This window comes from Pteropus medius, unplaced genomic scaffold (assembly GCF_902729225.1).
Source record: "Pteropus medius unplaced genomic scaffold, Ma_sr-lr_union100, whole genome shotgun sequence".
Taxonomy (NCBI): Eukaryota; Metazoa; Chordata; class Mammalia; order Chiroptera; family Pteropodidae; genus Pteropus; species Pteropus medius.
In genome coordinates this window covers 4,498,275-4,516,205 of record NW_024354500.1, presented here as the reverse complement: position 1 = coordinate 4,516,205, position 17,931 = coordinate 4,498,275, and positions in this window count along the sequence as shown.

The following is a 17,931-nucleotide window of genomic DNA, read 5'->3' as shown; positions in this document are numbered from 1 at the left end:
ATATTTATTTCTTAAATTATTTTAGTTAATCAACGATAAAAGGCCAAATCTATTTGAACTATGGTATCTCACAGTTTTGGAATTTCCAACATATTCACTCAGCTCGTGAGATGTATTCTGAACGGGTAAAGTAATACTTTGCAGGAAGAAAATCCTTATATTGACCTTAACCCAAACTCAGTTCAGATGATCAAGTCATGGAAATAAGTTTTTGAGATCACACAGGCAATAAGAAAAACGTGATTTTTTTAAAGAATTGTATCAGTATGGTGTAGTTCTAAAAGAGTTGGGCTTTATAGTTAAACAAACCTCCATTTAGTTCCTAGCTGTGCTACTTTACATATATATATAAATTGTGCAAGTTTCACAATAGTCCTAATTCTTAGTTTTCTTAATGTTAAAATAAGTTTATTAATTTAGCAAGGAATTTATTACTTTCAAGAAAAAGAAAACGCAAAACACTATGTAATGAACAAAAACAAAGAAAGTATGGTGGTGTTGGGATATTAAAATTCATATTTCATAAAACTCAAGGATGAACCTAGCAGTAGGACTCAGGACTATCTAGAGATAAGGACTTAAAAAAAGGCATTAATGGTAAACCGAGGATACGCTATGTGATGTCTAGGGATACCTGGTCTCATATCTTCGCTTCTGTCTCTAATTCTACTTTTCGTTAGTTTTTCTGTGGATTGTTTTTTCTGCTTCAGTTGTATAAGGTAGGTTTATATCACTCAAATTTTAGTATTAGTAACCTGATACTATTAGTAATCTGCAAAATAATCTTACACCTTACTTAGTAGTTTAATGTCAATAGTGATATAGATAATATAATTTTGTAACTATTTTATAAATATTATAGAATAAAACAAATATGTACTTTTGCTAATCTTAGTAGGAACTAATTTCTAAATGTAACCGAAAGGAAATATAAATAAAAATCAAATTAAGTAAAAACCTGTAACAACAAATTTGACTAGAATATTTTAATATGAACTCATGATACTTAAAAAAATATATTTTATATTTATGATTACTGAAAGGGAATAAAAATTTGACACACCAAAGAGTTTAACTATTGTTCAGAACTTGGGTTGTAAATACCTGTCTGTTAACAATGTATCAGGGCTCTTTGAGGAAGTGGCTGATTCCAGGTCTGAGCAAAGGAAGTCCAAGATGTGTTTAAGATATTTTATAGTAACAGATAGCAGAGAAATATTCAAAAACAAATGGAGGGATTTTAAGGAACATAAGAGCGAGCTACTCACGGTTAACCACGTAACAATTCCAGCATAGAGAATTTCTTCATAAAAGAAATGAATGAAAGAAGAAAAGAAGAGAGGGATGGAGAGAGGGGAAAAGGGAGATAGAGAGAAAAGGAGGAAGAAAGGAAAATCCATGATCTTCAAAAGAAAGAAAGTGACAATAAATAAACAAACAAAATTCAAACAAAACCAAATAAATTTTCTACCATCAGAGATAATTACAATACCAATATCCTATTTTTAAAAATGGTAAAGAGAAACAATAGAGATATTTACTTTTTTTAAAGAAATATTGTGAATCCCCAAGTGATGTAAAAAAATCTTTTTACAAAAGAATGCTAACTAATAACTCTTTTAAATCAACATTTTTCAACCCTTAATGAAGTAAAGGATTCAGAAAACGGCTCTCAATGGTTGCTAAAATCATTTAATGTTTTTTTAATTGAATAATTCAAATTATTGCTAAATTAATAATTCATAAAATGTATATTAATTAACAATTAAAAATAAAATTATTACTAAAATTATTTGATTTTTAATGACATATTGTCTTTTTTATTACTTGATGAGTTCTTCTTGATAATTTCTGTGGGAATGTTTGCATGTGCTCATGAGAGATATTGTACTTGTAGGATTTTGGAATTAAGTTATGCTGAACTCATAAAGAGAGTTTGGAATAGCCCCATTCCTCAATTTATAAAAGTGACTATTAACATTGGTATTTTTTATTTATTTGCTTGTTTCAATATCTTCACCTGGAGTTTTATCTGGAGGGCTATTTTAACTAATTTGAGTGTAATAGGACTAATTAGATTTTCTATTCCTTTGGTCAATTTCGAAACAGTTTTTTGTAGAATTTTCATTTAAATTTTCATCTTTATTGGCATCAAAGATGTTTATAATACCCTAATATTTTGATAATATATTCACAAAATAGCTCAAAGAAAGAAATTACATTAAGGCTTATTGGCTTAAATAATGCATTGCATTTTGTGCATTGACTTTGTGTCCAGTGAACTACATAAATGCATTAATTTTCGCAGTTTAAATGTAGGTTTGGGTTTTCTACATAAAAATGTATTATCTGCAAATAACAAGAATTTTGTTTCTAGCTTCTCTTTTTTCTGTCTTTCTTCCTGTCTTTCTTTGTTTCTCATGATCTCTCATCCTTTCATGAAAACTTGGCTTGTTCATAAGAAGAAGGAGGGTGTCCAACAGAGACAGAGAGTGGAATAATGGAAGGTCTCTTGAGATATAGGCTTAGAATTCACATACCATAATTTTTTTACCATATTTTATTAGCTAAGAAAATTACAAGACAAGACTCAATTCAAGAGATTTTTAAATAAACTCAAACTTTCTGTTGGAGGAACTACAAAGTCACATTGCAAAAAGCAAAAATAGAAGATAAAATGAAAACAGAAAGCATTTTTGCAATTAATCTACCTTGTTTTCATTGCCTCTATTAATGTAGTGTTTTCATGTTTTTTCATTTTTGATATTGATAACTTGTGCCCTTTTTATCTATTTCTTGATCAATTTTTAATGGTTTTTTTCAGGTATTAATCTTTTTAAAATGCTAAATTAAGCTTTGCTGATTTTTTCTGTTTTTATTTTCTATTTTATTAATTTTTACTCTATCTTTATACTTTCTTCTTTGAATGTTTTGAGGCATTAATTATCTATTCCAATACTTTATAGAAATTTAAAAATAATTGACTCTCAAATGTTTTTTCACCTAGTATATACATTTCCAAATATTTTCTACTTTTCAATGTGATTTCTTATTTGATAAATAAGCTATTTATGTTAGTCTCTTTCCTTCAAAATATTCGGAAATTGTTATCAATAAACATTTATTATTTATTTACATATAATTCATTCTTATCAACAGTAAACTCTACATATTTTTAATTCTTTGATATTTCCCTAGCATATAATCAATGTTTTTTCTCATTTTTATAAGTACTCGAAAAGGATGTGAAGTCAATCACTGTTGGTTGCAATTTCCTATGTATACCATTAGATCAAATTTGCTGATCATTACATTGAAATATTCTACACTCATTCTGATTTTTGCTGCCTTTTTTCTTCCTGAAAAAGTATGTTACAATTTTTAAAATTATAGTAGATTTGCTTGTTTCTCTTTTTAGTTCTATTTTATTTTAAATTAGTAAATATAAACATTTTAAAATAAGTACTGAATATTAGACAATTTTAGGAATTATTACTAATTTTCTTAGGTATGATAATGGCATATTTATAGAAATACTCTTATTCTTAGAAGACCAATAATGACTAATTTAGGAGAAAATACATCTGACATCTGAAAACTATTATCGAATGTTTTAGGAAATAAATTTTTTATACATGTGTAAATTTTACAGTAAAAATTAATAATTAGTGAATCTAGATGTTAGGTATTATAGTATAATTATTTCAATATTCCTATGTATTTAAAATTTTCATAATTTAAAATGTTGGGTCAAAATTCAGTTACATTCTAAATCTCTGAACTTTTTAGAGGTCTAATTATCAGGACTAGAGACAAAAAAAAAAAGCCTTTTATAGCAGGATGGCTGTGAGTTTCTTTATATGTATTAATACCATCACTCCAGTGTTTAAATTAATATTTTTCTCAAAATTTTGCCTAACATATTCAGAAGTAATCATCTAATCTGTATTACCAAAGCCTCAGTAAGAGAGGAAATTTGGGATGTTGTAACTTCTTAATAAGAGATTGGTTTAAATTTCTTTTCTGTCTTAACTTTATCTCCTTTTCTCCTTAACATCTTTTCTCAGATTTATCACGGGAGACTATTTGATTAACTCAGTCCAATAGATGGATTGTTATTCTTTGGAGCAGGAGTCTTCCCCATCTATTTGGGTGTACTTAGATTTAAGGGAAGGCATATGTCCCATATTCAAAATGGGACAGCCATAGGCGATAGTTGAAAAGGTTCTTTTTTTTTTAAACTCCTGCAGCACCTGATATTCCTAGGTGGTCTCCCATCCAAGTACTAACCGGGCCCAACCCTGCTTAGCTTCCAAATCTGACAAGATCAGGCATGTTTCGGGTGGCATGGCTGTGGACAGAAGGTTCTTTTAGAGAAGACTGAGAACTGGAAATAGTGACCATAACCTTCAAAATATCTTGTCAACTCAAGCATTTTCAAGGCCATTAGCAAACAGCCAGTTTTCAGTAATCATTCTAACTTGAAAAAGCAAGGATTACACCTGCATGTGAATAAATTCAGCTAATATTTTGTTATAAACGATATAGGAACTTTTTTATCATGTATGTATCATGATCAGCTTTCTGGAAGAGGAGGCTACACTGAATATATTATTTTATTAGTATTATAAGAAATGCCTCAGATCTTCATCAAGGTATAATAAAATGTTCAAATAAAATAGCCAACTTGTAATTACAGTAGTAATAGAATCTGCTCTGTTATCTGATCCATGGGTCTGCCACAGGAAGCTCTGCAAATCTTTGCCAAAGAAGAGAGAATAGATTTACATTCACATCCACTTTTCTCCAGAAATGAGACTCAAAAGAACTTCATGCATTTTGAAGAGCATTCCAAGGTGCACTCTAGTTAGACTCGCCTGTCACATAGAAGTATTTCATTCAATTTAGCAAAAATATGTTTATTGTAGCTTAAGAATGCAAGTTTTGTAGGGAGATTAAAAAAAAGAAATATGCTCCTAGAGCTTAAGTATTTATGATTATAAAATACACATTAATTTATGAACAATGCTGTTAGAATATGATAAAGTGTTAATGTGTGTGATATAAACTATGTGAAAGAGTAGTTCTGAGCAAGAGTTATTAAGGAACTTTTCCAGGCGTGATGTGCAGTGACTTTGATGAATGGATAAGTTTTGGATAAATGAAGGGAAAGAGGAAGCACCCTGAGTGGAGGAATACCATAAAGTGTGTTGCATTAAAGATTAGGATACTAAAAACAATAGGCTGAAACTGTTTATAATTTTGCAAGAAATCTTTGGAGAAGTATAAGGAGAACATATACTCTCTGCCACAATTTTATGAGGGATGTTGTTGTGCTTTGTGAAATCAGCCCTGGAAAATTATGCTGAACAAGTCTGATGAATTTGAAAAAGAGGTTTCATATCTTTGCTAACCTAACTGAATATTTAATGACTCAGGCAAGATGCGTGTGTCATTTTTGTGATTCATTATTATCTATTTTTACAAATACCATCCAAATACTGAAATGAACAGAAAGACAAGCCATGGATTGTTTGCTGCTTCTTGGCTATAGTGCAGTAAATGGTTTTACTAAATTATATGTTTATTGTTTATTTAAATATTATAATTGAAGTCTGACAAAACCTTATTAAATAATTTTTTAATTAAAAGATATCATATTTTGTACATGTCTCTTAATTTAAAGCATTGAGGGTGCTTTTGACTATTTGTCCTAGAAATCTCTCAAAACCCTAACAGTTATTTTCCTGTTCATATTTTTTCCTACTAGCTCTTTAAAACTTGCACATTTTAAAAAACTATCCTCTACATTTTAATCTATTAGTGAGAATTAATTCAAATAGTTGCATAGATTTAAATGTATGAACCAGAGTAAGCAGTTAATACATGGAAGCTACTATAATAATCTAATAATAATCCAACAACAGAATATATACATGGAGAACAATTTTAACACTATTAATACTATGCCAAAGATAGCATCATGTAGTCTCACTACATTATAATCATGCCACCTTCTTTTTCCACTCTTTAGACATTATTTCACATTTATCTTTTATTCTTTAAAACCATTTCGTTTTATCACTAGACTTTAAATATCTCTTTTCTCTCCAGCCAAATTATTATCTGTCAACAAATATTCATTTAATATTTAGAATGTGAGCCTTTAAAAGTAAAGTTTTATATGCTTCAATATAAAATACTGTTCTCTAAAGATTTCTTTTAAAATTATAAACAGTATATTTAAGTTCTGTGCTGCGACTTAAAGATGTGAATTGACCTATAAGAATTCTGAACCAATTGATAAATAAATACAGGTTCTTTTATGGATAGGAGAATGAGTTAAGTTGCTACTGCTACAATGGGGAGGGGTTAAACTTGTAAGAGCTGGAGGAAAGGTGAAAATTTTTTATCTGTACTCCCCTGGAAAAGCAGAGGTTATTAAGAGAAATTTTTTTTTCATGGGCCAAGGAAAGAATGAAAAAAGTAGAAAGAATGTGCCCTCCTACATTGTGTCAGGTAGCAGTGTTCAGAGCTGGGAAAGAAATATATATGCAGTTTCTTAGTGATCAAAATAATATTTATACCAAAGGGGATGTTAACAAATATTCTGAGGTTTGAAAATGCATGATTCTTTTTATATGCCTGTGATAATTCTACTTGGACCTATGTCTCATCCCAATATTAATGTTTCCAGCAAAATTTCAATCTCTATACTATTTTAATAGATTGCTGTTCCTGGAACTCTAAAAGACTACTATTTTAAATGAGTCTATACATTTCTTCTTTTATTCTAAGACCTGACAACCCTTTCTATGAGAATAGCCTAAGGAGTCTCATTACAGCAAACCCTGTTTTGAATGTCTTTAGACCTCATAAGCGGTCCTTAAATTAGAGAACCTTCATGATCACTTAAAAAAAAGCTGTCTTTTCTATTTAAATTTTCAGTCCTTTCCTGCAGATTTAGCATAGAGATTTTAGTAAGGAATAAGTCCATATTACTTGGAGCCTCTGTGAATACATTAACACGGCTAATATTTTACAAGATAAATTCTCTCTGTACTTTACTCCCCTTCTTGACTTTCTAGTTAATGAGACTTAACCTTTTTTTGTTATTGATATACTTTTAATATTGTTTAGATATCATAATTTATTATTCATTTAAATTTTATTCTTTATACACTGAAGATAAAACTATTAATGGCATAATACGCTTAATTAACTGTTGGTGGTTGTATCTGATAAAATGACTTTAGCTACCTGTCATGGAAAATCTGACTCAAATTGGTTCCAGCAATCAAGAAATTTGTTGGCTCTTAAATGGCTGTTCAAAGGTAATAAATTTCAGAGCCAGTTTACTTTAATATGCTGGTTCCCTGTAGTTTGTGATCTCTTCATTGTGCATGTTGGCATAAAATTTAGGCAGCATTCCTAAAGGTGGCTCCTGTTTTCACATTGGCATACTTCAGCATGCAAATACAGAGGTGAATGCTTTTATCCTAACATTGCCAGAAAAACTCTAAGATTCACTATGATTGGAATGTTAACATCATATATGTACCCTAATTCCAATCATGAGAATAGAATACACTGATTAATTTAGGCGAACATTGGCCATCTTAGGAATTGGGAGTATGGTCAGTTATACCCAAGGTTTGGCTAGTGGTAAAACTCAGATATTTTAACCAGATTACAATTTTTATTACTAAAGGGAGGGGGCTGCACAAGTGATCAACCTGCTTACAGTGATCCTTTTTAGAAACAATCTTTGTCCACTGTCTTTTCTTCATGAACAAAAGCAGTTTTATTCCACATTGTTTGAAGGACAAGAATTGCTTCTGTGTGTTAGTGTAGAGAATTTTTTTTCTTTTACAAATCTTACAAGTACATATTTAGTTAAATATCATGGTCCTTAGCATCCTATTTAAACTCTTGGCCTAATTATCTCAAGAGTGATCCATTAGATGATTGAGGACAACATTTAGGTTATTAAAATCTATTGATTATTTGTCTAATTTATTCACAGGAGTGGTGTTTCTAATCATTTCAATCAGAATGTGGTATCTTACTCATACTTGCTAAAACTATTTTAAAAATAATATTTTATAATCACCTCTTAAATATTCTGAAGTTGGCATTCCTGGAAAAGTCAGTGTGAGTTGAAATGATAAATATCAGATCTGATGTTCCCGTAGAAACAATTTTATAACAGGAAGTTTTTGCAGACAAAGGGCCTGATGCATATTCAGTTTTGTTTTGTTTGGTAATGGCTACAAATAAATTATTTTATCTCTTAAACCAAATATAGAAAAATATACTTCTAAAGCAAATAGTATGATGTTTCTCAGTGTGTTTATTGAATTGTGCAACATGATATCCAAGTACATCAAGTTTTATAAATTCTGATATCAAATTGTAGAATATTATTTTCTTTTTACTTGAAGAATTTAGAAATGTAAAGAAAACCTGTTTCAGAAACATAGTATTAAAATGGATCACTTAATGAAATTTCAGCACAAAGCTTTAAGGTATTTTTAGGAATCTCAAGGATGACTATTGGATTCTGTTTGAATTTTTCCTTATTTATTTGGAGGTTGGCTCATGGATGCTTATTTTGATAGCTTCTATTGATCATTGCAATATCCTCTATAGCAAAAATATATGTAGATTCTTCTGCATCTGACACTGTGACTAGGTAACATTATTATATTATACTTAACTTGTTTCAGAAAATTTATATATATTAAAATTGCAGTGTTATAACTGCGATTGCCAATATTTAATGATTTATTTTTATTTTTTCAGCTTTTTAAAAATGTTCTTTAATGACTATACCAGGACCATTACAGTGGATGCCTGAGAATTTGCTCACCCATTATCCTGATTCCATATTTTTCTACTATTCCACTATTAAAATTGTTGTTGTAATAAATGTCTTTTGCATGATAGTGGTCATTATTTATATAATTTGTTTAGAACATATTTACCAAATTAATTTGCTAAGCAACGCACAGAGAATACACATTAAATAATGTGTAAAATTTTATTTACATTTTAGCTTTGGGCATTATATTTTAAAATTTCATTTAAGAGTGTTTATATTGAGAGTCTCCCTCTCTCTTTTTTCTCTTCAGGAGTGTGTTTTACGCAATATGTCATACTGTTTGTACATTAAACATCAGTAAAATAAACATTTGTTTAATATGAATTAAAAATAAATATTTACCATATGCTGAAACCTATATTTACCTGTAGCTATAAGACAGAATAAGTTTTAAAACGTATGCAAGTTGTCATATCACAGTCCTATTCAATAAACTATATTTAAACAGACAAAACTTTAGATTGACTATATGAAATATTTTTATAAGTTAAAAATCATTAAAAATAGAACTTCTACATGGTTAAACCTATTATATCAGTTAGAAACTTAAAAAAAACTGCAACAAAGAAATAACTGAGCAATAGTCACTTAAAGCAAATAGAAGCTAATTATTATTATTGTTTTTTCTCGCAAACAAGATTTCTGGAGATGATTGAGGATCTTGGTTCAGTAGAACGGTGCCTGCAGAGATATAGGATACAGACTCTTTCCATTTTTTCTGCTCCATTGTGTTTTGTGTATTGGCTTTCATTTTTATGCTTGTTACCTCACAATCACAAAGTTGTGGCTGCAACTCTAGACATAATGTTTTTATGATGAGGAAAAAAGACAGGGGCAGTGTAGAGGTACCATGCTCTATTTATCTTTTTTTTTTTTAATCAGAAAAGAAAATCTTTTTCCAGAAACTCCCAGTACCATCTGCTTACAATTCATTGACTAAAACGTGGTTGTGGTCACGTTTGTCTGAAAAGGAGGTTGGATTGCAAGTATTTAGATAGCTACGTTGATGTCCTAAATGAAATCATGGTTCTGTGAATTAAAAATAAGAGAGAAATAGATATTAGAAAGGTACAGAGTATTTCCTCACCGAATCCAGAATAACTTTAAAATCTCTATGTTAAAGTTATGTGTAAAAAGCCTTTTAACATGGTAAGAATGATTTTAGGAATTAATAAACATAAACAAACATAAGCATAATTTTAAATATTAATAAACTTATACTTTATGTCTTACACTATGTGTATGACAGAAGGAAAAAGAGCTTTATAAAATTGTTCTCATGATTGGCACACATAGTGATATTTTTCCCCATTGAAATGCTGTTGTTACTACTTCAAAGGTAATCCTGCATTATGGGTACTACGAATGAACTCTTAGCTGGGCGACCACTGTGGTTCATACATGACTAAACAAATTTGGGAAAATTATGGAGCCGACCCACCAGAGGTCAATTTGCATCAGGAAATCTGAAGCCTCCTGAAAAATGAATGTCATCTTTAGTGTAGAAAGTTTCAGGTATGAGATGTTTGGTTTTCAAGCAAAGCTTTTGTTTTGTGTGAATCAGAGCCTAGCACTATTCTGAAACATAATTCATTTCTCAATCCAAACTATTCTCTTCCCACAATTGGACTCATTTATACCTGAATGTTGGGATATAGAGGGAAAGTGTGATTTAGAAATGAGAAAATATTTGTAAATAATTCAGTTATATCTGCTAAATAAATGTATCGGGACCCTAGTTGTTCCCTTTAGGTGAATGTGACATAAAAATAGAAGACAAGTATTCTTCTCCACTCAGTAACACATTGATTATGAAGGATCACAGTGCTTTTAATACAGCAGGTGATGGTAGTGACTAGGAAACTGAGAGATACCTGAGGAAAGCAGCTTTTCCTGCCATGAGTAACTACACATCAGTATAGGCAACAATGCCAAGTATTAGAGGAAAACCAAAAGCAATAGCAGTAGGTAACATGGCTACTTAGTTAAAATGGAATCTAACATAAGGAACTGTGAAACTTATAGAGGGGGCACTGCCAAGTGGTCATAGTGACCTCCAGCGGATTGAGCTATAATTAAGAAGTAAGAAATAGAGCATGTCACGTGGTAGCTGATTAGGAAACTAATCAAACTTGCTTGTGATAGGGTAACATGTGCTCTAGAATTTCTTATGTGCACATTTTCAGTAGTTAAGACTTACTATTACCAGGAGGCAAGTCATTGGAATATACATTAAACCTGTCAATGAATATTTGGATCTGAGATGAGCTAAACACAGATTTATAAAAGCAAAACAGAATAACAGCAGAGATTTAGCTCCACATATGTATTTTTCTGTGGCTCTATAGAAAGTTCCTAAATGACCACAGCATTACGGTTCTTGATTTTGGAGTTTTTCTTGCTCTCAGGTGGATTCTCAAATGAAAAATGAAAAAAGTAACTGAACTAACATTTTTTCAGCATTTCATAAGTGTCTGGCATCATTCTAGAGCAGGAGTCAGCAAATATTTTCTGTAAAGGGCAAACTAGTAAATAGGTTTTGTAGGCCATATGGTGTCTGTTGCAACTAATCAACTCTACCATTATAGCATGGAAGCAGCCATAGCCAATACATAATTGAACAGCGTGGCTGTGTTCCAATAAATCTTTAGGGACATTGAAATTTAAATATCATATAACTGTCATGTGCCATACAATATTATTCTTATTTATTTAAAAAAAAAATTTCAACCATTTAAAAAAGTGAAAACCATTCCTAAACTCTCAGGCTGTACATAAAACAGAGACAGCAGGCTTTAGTTCTGACCCTTGTCCTAGGAGCATAAATGAACTCATTTTTATCTGTAAGAACTAAGTAAAATAGTTATAATTCTTATTATATATGACTAAACTGAGACTCAGAGAGATATACTGTCTTACTTAAGGACACACAGTAAGTGGTAAAACCAATATTCACACAAAGGTATGTCTGACTTAAAATTTCATGTTCTTCCGATGTATGGACATTTTAGAGTTTTCGTTTTTATAATCCTTCATGGGGACCGTGTTGGCCCTGTGCTTCTCGATGGGTTTTTTGATCTAGTTCAGCTGTTCTCTCACACTGGTGGTGGTGCCTTCGGAGACTGACCTCTTGTGCCGACATGGAGGTTAGGTTTTTGCTCCAGTTCAGCAGAAAGAAATCTAGTGATGAATTTGTGCGGTCTTCTGTGAGTATGGGAGGTAAGAGTGGCTCTAGATAATGATCTCTCCATCTCTAACAGGTGAAAATTGGACTTCCAATGGTCTCTGGTTTAGAAAATTCTGGAATGATCAGGATTGTGTCTGCATTTCGAGCAACTTCATTTGCAGGGAGACTTTCACAGGGGAGCTGGTTTTAGTTAAGATGTCCTAGTGTCTGTACTCTGAACAAGTTAGCATGTGAGGATCACTCTCCTACCCCCATTTTGACACGCATCCCCCACCTACTTTCTCCGGCTGCTACTGCCATTTTAGGGCTACTTATAGGCACAAGATCAAAAAAATAAAAATTCTATAGTTTCTGATACTGTATCTCTAGCAGATACATCGTTCAGTCCCAACCTAACTCTTAAAGGCTGAGTGGGGGAGAATCTGTGAGACTAATTCTAACTATTTGCCCAGAGAGTCTGTGCCTCTATTTGTTTTCTAAATCTCCCACCCATCCCCATACTTATATAAAGAAATCCTGTGGGCTCCCAAGACTGAAAACAAGGGGCAGAATGAGGGATGTGAAGAGGGCAAAGAATCCTCCAACTTCTTCAATTTTTGGTTATCTCTCCCCCAATTTTCTTATTTGACGTGCATATAATTTTTGAACTCACTTTTGTTTTTGTCATTTAATATTTTTGTTAATCTTTGGCTTATAACATAAATTTCGAGTCCTTCGGCGTATTGAGCTTTAGCTTTTAAAGCTCATAAATGTCATCTCTAGTCTATTGTGTGGATCAAGAGGTCCAAAGGCCTAATTTGAATTTCAAAGCTGAAGATTTTTTGTTTTTATTTTTTTTCGAGACAATCCTTCCCTTCAGCAACAGATGAATCAGCCTCACACCTAATTTAAAGAAGAGAGATTTCACAGACTAATAACAGAATTACAGTGAAGAACACTTGGTCTCATATAGCTAAAGGTCGTTTTGTCACTTTGTTGATGGCTTTGCTCTGCTCCCTCCTATAAGGCAGATTTACCCTCCTGATATATTTCCAGAATAAAAAATAATAATAATAAAGTGAAGAAAAAAAGCTGACTACATTAACCTAATTAACTACACTGACCTAATCAGTGTCAGTAGGAGAATCAACCCAAGATAATATATGTCCCATTTACCATGAGAGAAAACTATGCTCAGATTTTTGCATACAGAACTCGCTGACTTTATGGCATTGATAGGCAAGTGTCATATTGTATTAATTTTCTATTACTGCAGTTACAAATTACCATAAAATTAGTGTCTTAGCAATAACTATTTTCTTATAGTTTCTATGGGTCAAATATCCAGGTAAGCTTAGCTGGATACTCCATTTAAGGTCTAACAAAAGTGTAGGCTGGTTGAGTTTCTAGCTAATGGTTCTGAAGAAAGATCCATGTACAAACTCATTCAGATTTCGGCATAATTTGATTCTTTGCAACTGTAGGACTGAGGTCTCTGTTTCCATGACATGTTGCCCTTCCTTCTTCCAGCTGGTTAACAATGTTTCAAATCTTTCTTGCCCTTTGAATATCTCTGACTCCTTTGGTCAAATCTCCCTGATATTCTCTTGTGCTTTAATGAACTCATGCGATTACATTGGGTCCACCAGATAATCCAGAATACTCTCACTATCTTGAATTTAACAAATCTGTCATTTTAACTACATTTGCTAAGTCCCTTTTGCCATGTAGCATAATGTGTTCACAGGTGTAACACTAGAGAACAAAGACCATGGAGGCTTACCATACATGTGTCTATATAAAATGAAAAAAATGTAAATGACAGGTTAACAGGCAGTATAGTTATGCTCTAAAATTTCAACATTCATGCACAACATGTAATCTGGTCATTTAGAGAAGCAGAAAAACTTCTAGTCCTTGTTTGATGAGTGTATGCCTTGAGCTACATTATTTAATCTCAGTGCTTCTGTATTTTTATCTTAAAAAAGGAATAATCGATTCATCATACCTAACTTACTGAACTGATGTAAGAATCACAAGAGATAAATATATAGTGATAAACACAGTATTTTAAGAATTTAGCACCTGTCTTTTATTTCTTTAAGACTAGACAATGATTAGAACTACTGCTCTTGGTTAGGAAAAGAGTCAAGAAGAAAAGTCAATGTTTAGAGGCATGTATATTTAGAATTATTTAACTCTAATGAACTTTGAAATCTTATGGAAAATTCCATATGGTATGTGTAACTGTGAATAGACAGAAAAAAAATCAGATGAGAAATCTATTTCTTTCATGTTTTGTAATGCCAAGAGATAATGCAATCCTTGCTCTGGCATCTCATCTGTAACACCATGCTCTCTAAAGTGACATGACATGATGTGACATGGTGATGAGACCCAACATGACACAGGGCATGATTTGTGGTCTGGGTGTAGACACAGATAATTAGGAAAATTCTAAAAAAGGGTAGTATTGGTAGGATTTAATGAAGAACTGTTATTATAGGTGGAAGAGAGGTAAGAACGAGCATACCTTTTTTAATAAAATAAAAGATACAGGATATTAGATGTTCACCCCCGACCCCCAAGGCTTATAATCATCTGTTTGGCATTTAACCTTCATATATGATTAAGATAGCAAACCTCATACCATAGCATTCACTTGTAAGAAGAGAATATGGCGATACAAGGTAATTGAATTTTGTTCTGACCCTTTTTGGCCTCTGTGCAGAAGCAATTTGTGAATTATTTAGGAAAAAAGGAAAAGGATATTTGCCTCAAGAGAGAAATGCCGGGTGGATAGAAGAATTTAGTTCAGTGGCGCTGTCTCTTAGAATACATCTGCTTTCCCAGCTTGAAATGAAAATCGAAATGGAAATTTCTATTCATCCTTATGCATTAACAAGATTCCTCCCTTTCACTGACATGCTTCATATGTCCTAAGCTAGACCAACAGCAGATCTAAAACTTTACAAAAATCATGCTGTCGCCTTTGTTATTAAAACGACAATCTATGACTGAATGAATAAAAAAAAAAGTAAGCCTATTGTAAATAAATTCAGCATGAACATTTGGGTTTCTGAAACCAAAACTAAAGCAAATGAAGAGCAGTGTAGATTTTAATTTTAGCATTTCTGTTGAGTTATATCTCTATATTTGTACAACTTTTGAAAAGAATGACAGCTTTTAGGTATAAGAATAGTGGTTAAATAAGTAAAATAATTGTTTTTTTTTCCTGTCTCTTTTTTGGCTTTAAAGTACTTTTTAATGTTGTGATTACATAACTTATTGTTTGAAAGAATAAAAATGCTAATATTGTCATTGAAATTTAAAATAAATCACGAATATGTCTACAGAGCACTGTTCTCCAGAGATTACAGATACACTGCTTTTTATAGCCATCAACAGTATTGGCATGTGTGTGACAGCCAAAGGTCAGAATGAAAATGATTTAATAAAGAAATTCAAAACTAATGTAAAAAATGAAATTGCAACCCAGCTGTCACAGCCTTAGAGAATTGAGGGTCCAATATGAAACATTTTGTTTTATTTCTAAAGCTTTGATTGGCCTGCCAACATGCATTTTCGCTGTCACTCTGAGGACACTTCTAGTAGCACTGAAGTGGCAGACAGCTCTTGATCGATGAGTGTTTGCATGCATTTTATTATTTGTTACATATTTTTTCCCTGCATGTTTAAATGAAAAGAATTCATACAAGAACTTATATAATTATGTGAGTCAACCCACAGCAGAAATCCATATCAGTGTGTTTAGGAAACTGCAGCAAAAACAAACATGCACACAAACATACAGGCTCCTTGGAGATAGGGAAGACAATGACAGTTCCCTAACAGTATTAATGTATTCCTGTTGAAGAAAAGGGGAACAAAGAATTTAATACCGAAAATCAAAAAAAGTTGTAAATAACATAGGCTTGACTAAGAACTTTCTGAAAGTGTTTTAATTTCTTTGGTAGTGAGCTATCTTGCTATTTCCTCATTGCATTTTTCATTTGCAAAAGGCAAAGGGCTTGAAGATTGAGAGTTTAAGTTGCAGTGTTTGATTCTCTAAATATTAGTAAGCAGCGTTTAGAGACAACAGAGGCCATGTAATCAAAGATTCAGCACTTTCATTTCATGAGCTATTACAGGTTTGTACAATGTTAAGCTCGGAGTTGGCTCGAGAAGCAGACGGAAACATACACAGAGACTTCGACTGAGTCTTTTATTGTGCTGCCCTGACTGAATAAAATGCATAAAATATATATTCACTCCTTGATTGTTCTACCCTATAATAAGGGAGCAGTTTCTGTATTTGTTGGGGCTCTTCATGTTTCAGCTAAAAAGAAAGCAATTCAAACTGGCTGAAATGACACATGGTAGAGATGGGTTTTGCTTGTTAGTTTTTGGCTTTATTACCAGAAGATCTGGGGGTTGAATGGAAATCAAGATTGACTTGCTTTAGCCGCTCAGGATGCTGCCACTCTGCATGCCTTGTGCAGTGTCAGCCATATCTTCAGACTGGCTTCTCTCTCAGTACCACAGTGACTGCCACAGATATGCATTTTACATTTCCCCAAAACCACTGTCAAAACTAGACACAAAGCCAGCTGCTTTCTCTGAATCTGCCAGAAAACTTAATTTTCCTAATCAAGTCAGATGTTTTTTGAGTATAAAGAGCAGTATAAAGAGCATGGCTGACAATCACCAAATACCAGACACAAAACAAAATTAATTTAAGGGAATTTTAAGGCTCAAGAGTTAAGGATTAGTGTGTTGATTAGCTTGGTGAAGGAATTTTTGTGGGAATTTAATTAATGAGTATTAAATGTCTTCCTGGAGGAAATCATATTCTTAAGAGATACTTGAAATACAGGAAAGAAGTTTGATGAACTAAGAAGAGGAAATTGGAGGTGTGTTTATGTGTACCCAATCACTCCTACTTCAATACCTTTGTACATGAATCTATGAGACGCTTAAAAATAGCTGCACTCTCAAGCACTTATTCTAAATCCTATGCTAAACTCTTTATAAATATTTCATATTATACAATGGCCCTGTTTAAAATTAGACTATTATTTTTATTTAGCAGATGAGGAAACTGAATTTCAAAGAGGTAAGTAAATTTTCCAAGATCGTTGATAAAAAGTGGTGGAAGATAACTTGAATTTGTGTCATCTAATTTCAAAGTTCATGATCGTAACCACTGCATTATTATTGTACTCGTATTTTGGCTCATTATTGTGAACTCTCCAAGGGCAGGGATTTTTTTCTGCTTCATTCACTACTGTATCCTTGGTGCCTAGAATAGAGTCTAGATTAGAGCAGAGACTTAGTTAATATTTAAACATTGTTAATTAAGGATTGCATCCCTCTGGAGAGAAAAATGGCATTTAATGATAGGCTTAGGGCAGCCCTGGAGTTGGTTACTATATAAGATCGGAGGGATAGAATTTACCACAGAAAAAATAAAATAACTACAATGTCTACTATAATCCTTGAAAGAAAATTCTGGATTAAAAATCTGACATAAACTTTTATTAACTATATAACTGAAATATAATTTCTGTAACTTTTTTCTCATTTTAAAAATAATGGTAATTTATAGTACACATTTCAGTGTCTTATTGCAGGTTATTAAGATAAATAAAGTAACACATATAAGTCAGTTATGCTATCTGCTGAGAGTGAACACTTACTGACTATTAAATATTATTATTCTTATTGTTATTACCCTCCTCTTCTCTTGTACTTTGTCATTACCCTTATCATCATCATCATTACCATCATTATCATCAGGTCAAAGTGGTATATTATATATGCTATTTTTACTATCTATTTTTAAGTGTAAAATGTTTTTTAATAGCATTAATAACCTGTA